This window comes from Acyrthosiphon pisum, chromosome A2 (assembly GCF_005508785.2).
Source record: "Acyrthosiphon pisum isolate AL4f chromosome A2, pea_aphid_22Mar2018_4r6ur, whole genome shotgun sequence".
NCBI lineage: Eukaryota > Metazoa > Arthropoda > Insecta > Hemiptera > Aphididae > Acyrthosiphon > Acyrthosiphon pisum.
Window position 1 is genome coordinate 96,319,175 of NC_042495.1, and position 3,305 is coordinate 96,322,479.

Sequence of the window (3,305 nt, forward strand, 5' to 3'; positions counted from 1 at the left end):
GCTTTTTTATACAACAAATAAAATTTTATTGATATTTTTAGAAAAAAAACTAAAAAAAAAATGGAAAATTAAAATGTCCGTAAAGAGTTCAAAATAAATCAAAATATTTTGAAAATGTTATCGTGTATAGAAAATGGAAATATAAACAACCATTGAAAATTTCATGTATCTACGGTCATTTGTTTTAAAGTTACACCAAAAACCAAAATCAATTTTCTCGAAAACAGATTTTGCGTAAAAATTCCCGTTTTTTCCTTAATTTTTATTTTGTTTTTTACGGCGCTTTTGAAAACTATTGGAAAAATTTTGACCCCCCCAAAGTACCAACTAGATTCACTTTCCTATCAGAAAAGGTACTGTTGAAGAAAATCCAAGCACTTTTACTGTCCTAAAAGGTGATGACAGACACAAAAATAAAAAATGAAAATAAAAAAATAAATAAAAATAAATAAAAAAAAAACACACATCATTGTAAAATCAATACATTCATCGTTCCACTCAGAATCTAAAATTGTATTTAGAATACCTTATAAATACTTGTACTCGAATACTTTACAAGACTGGACCTCTGTAACTTTCTTAATATGTTGTTATTCTATTTTGTACTATTAATTTTATATAATTATATTAATATTGGTATAAGTTACATAATATTGTAATTTAGTAGAATGGTGGACATTTCCCCCCCCGATAAATTTTTGGATGCGGACAATTAACCCCCGTTTCTTATTTTTTATTATTTTACCTCCGAATATATAATTATTATTTTTAACACATATTTTTTAGCTTTTGATCATATTTATTTTTTTTTATTTTTGTAAAAACTGTGCGTTATTACACACAAAAAAGTCTTTAATCTTAGTTTCGATAAAAAAATAACAAATAATATTTAAAACTTTGATAGAACATACATCAATGGAACTTACAAGAGAACTATTACAAAATCAAATAGTTTGTCATAATGGCGGTCTTCACCGATTTTTCCACCTTATTTATGGAATGTGCACAATGCTACAAAGAAAAATATTAATATCCAAATATTTGGATGTTCATTGGAGCACTCCAGAGATCAAATTCACTAGCAAATATTAAATTATTAAATATTCAAACAAGTACAGTTTTTACAAAAAAAAAAAAAATAAATATGAAAAAAGACTAAAAAATATGTACCTATATATTAAATAATAATTTTAATTTTAAATTACAATTTTATATTCGAAGGTTAATATTTAAAATTAAAAAAAACGGGGGGAAATTGTCCACATCCAAAAATTTATCGGGGGGAAAATGTCCTACTACGCCGAAAACAGCCGGGGGGGAAATGTCCGGGAGGTAAATGTCCGGATACCAATTTAGTAATGTACAATAAAAATGAATATATTAAGTACTCACCAGATACCCATTAATACCCACCAAACTCTCCAGTCAAATCTGGGTTCAGGCATAATAAAACTCTTCATTTTATTTGTTTTGTTTTTTTTTTTCATACAAAAATCTAAAAAGATCTTTAAATACCTAATAAATGTTTTTTAAATTTTCTGTATAATATTCATTTTTAAGTTTATTTCAACCGATTTTTTTAGGACCCCCCCTGTGTGCGCCACTGTACGGAGCTAAAAAGAATTTCACTCGCCCAAACGACTATTGATATTTTGGTCAGCGTTTTTACACTCGTTCCGTACTGACGAAAAAAAATTCGAAATGAACTCATTATAAAGTTCAAACAATGTAGGAACGGCCGACTTACTTCCGTATGACTCAACTATTACCTAATATAAATGATTTCCAATAAGATCAATGATCGTGCTAAAAGGGGCGTCACCTGATTGCGGCCCAAAGTAACCTTTTTACCTATCCCGATTGCGATCTGTACATAATAGGTATAAAATACTATTTTTAGTGGTTATTAAAACTAAATAAATACTAATTAAATAAGTAATTGCATCCAATAGATATTTCGATATAAATATTTTTTAAAAATGTATACAAGTTTAAATTGAAAAATGTGGGTAAGCGGATGTCGCTCTGCTTGTAGTAGGTTACAAGTTGGTCACTGTATAATGGATGGTATTAAATTTGAATTCAATGATATAATATCATTGTATAAGAGAAACGATTCTGAGCGGAGACGGTATGTCAGTCTAGGTATAAGACATAATATTATATAGTCTATGATATTAAAAAAAAATTGACCTATAATAGGTACCTATAATAAATTCCAAATTAATCATATCACAAGATCTATTAGGTAAGTACTTATAACGCGTTATACATACAAAAAAAAATTGTGAGTACGGATTTTTAATTATTTTCATCTGCCTTTGAAACAATATATTAGGAACCTTCTATTAAATTTTCAAGATTTTTTAACCAACAAACAAAATTTAATTGATATTTATAAAAAAAAAAAATATAAACAACGGAAACTACAAATGTCCGTAAACAGCTCAAATTAAGTCAGAATATTTGGAAAATGTTATGGTGTATAGAAAATACTAATATAAACACTCGGTAAAAAATTTATGTACCTACGGTCATTTGTTTTAGAGTTAAGCTAAAAACCAAAATCGATTTTCTCGAAAACAGATTTTGCGTAAAAATTCCCGTTTTTCCTTAATTTTTCTTTTGTTTTTCACATTTATTTTTAAAACTACTGGGACCCCCAAAGTACCAACTAGATTCACTTTCCTATCAGAAAAGATACTGTTGAAGAAAATCCAAGCACTTTTACTGTCCTTAAAGGTGATGACAGACACAAAAAAAATTTTAAAAAAAAAACACATCATTGTAAAATCAATACATTCACCGTTTCACTCAGAATCTAAAATTAAAAACAAGGAATTATGTAATTTCGAGTTTGTAAAAATAATAAGTTATACAAATTTACCTATAACACTATAGTCTATAATTAAATTTTTTTTTACTCGACTAAATTTATTGATTCAGTATTTGAAGTATAATTTATATAATATAATATATATTATTAATTTGTTCCATAAAAATGATTATCCTATGAGTTATTATTGTTATACAACAATTTTGTTGAGTTAAGACTTTATGATTATTTTACTATAATTGCTATATTTATTTATGATTTTATATTTATTTTATTTCATATATTTTTGTATTGTAAACATTTTTTTTGCTTTTTATAAATTAGACTATTTCTATACTAAGTATACTTATTATACTATTTATGATGGATTTTAATGAAAATAAATTATGTTTATAAAACTTTATTTATTATTTTACCAATAATATTATATAATTATTTTATTAATTATGTATACGTTATGACCAGGGTC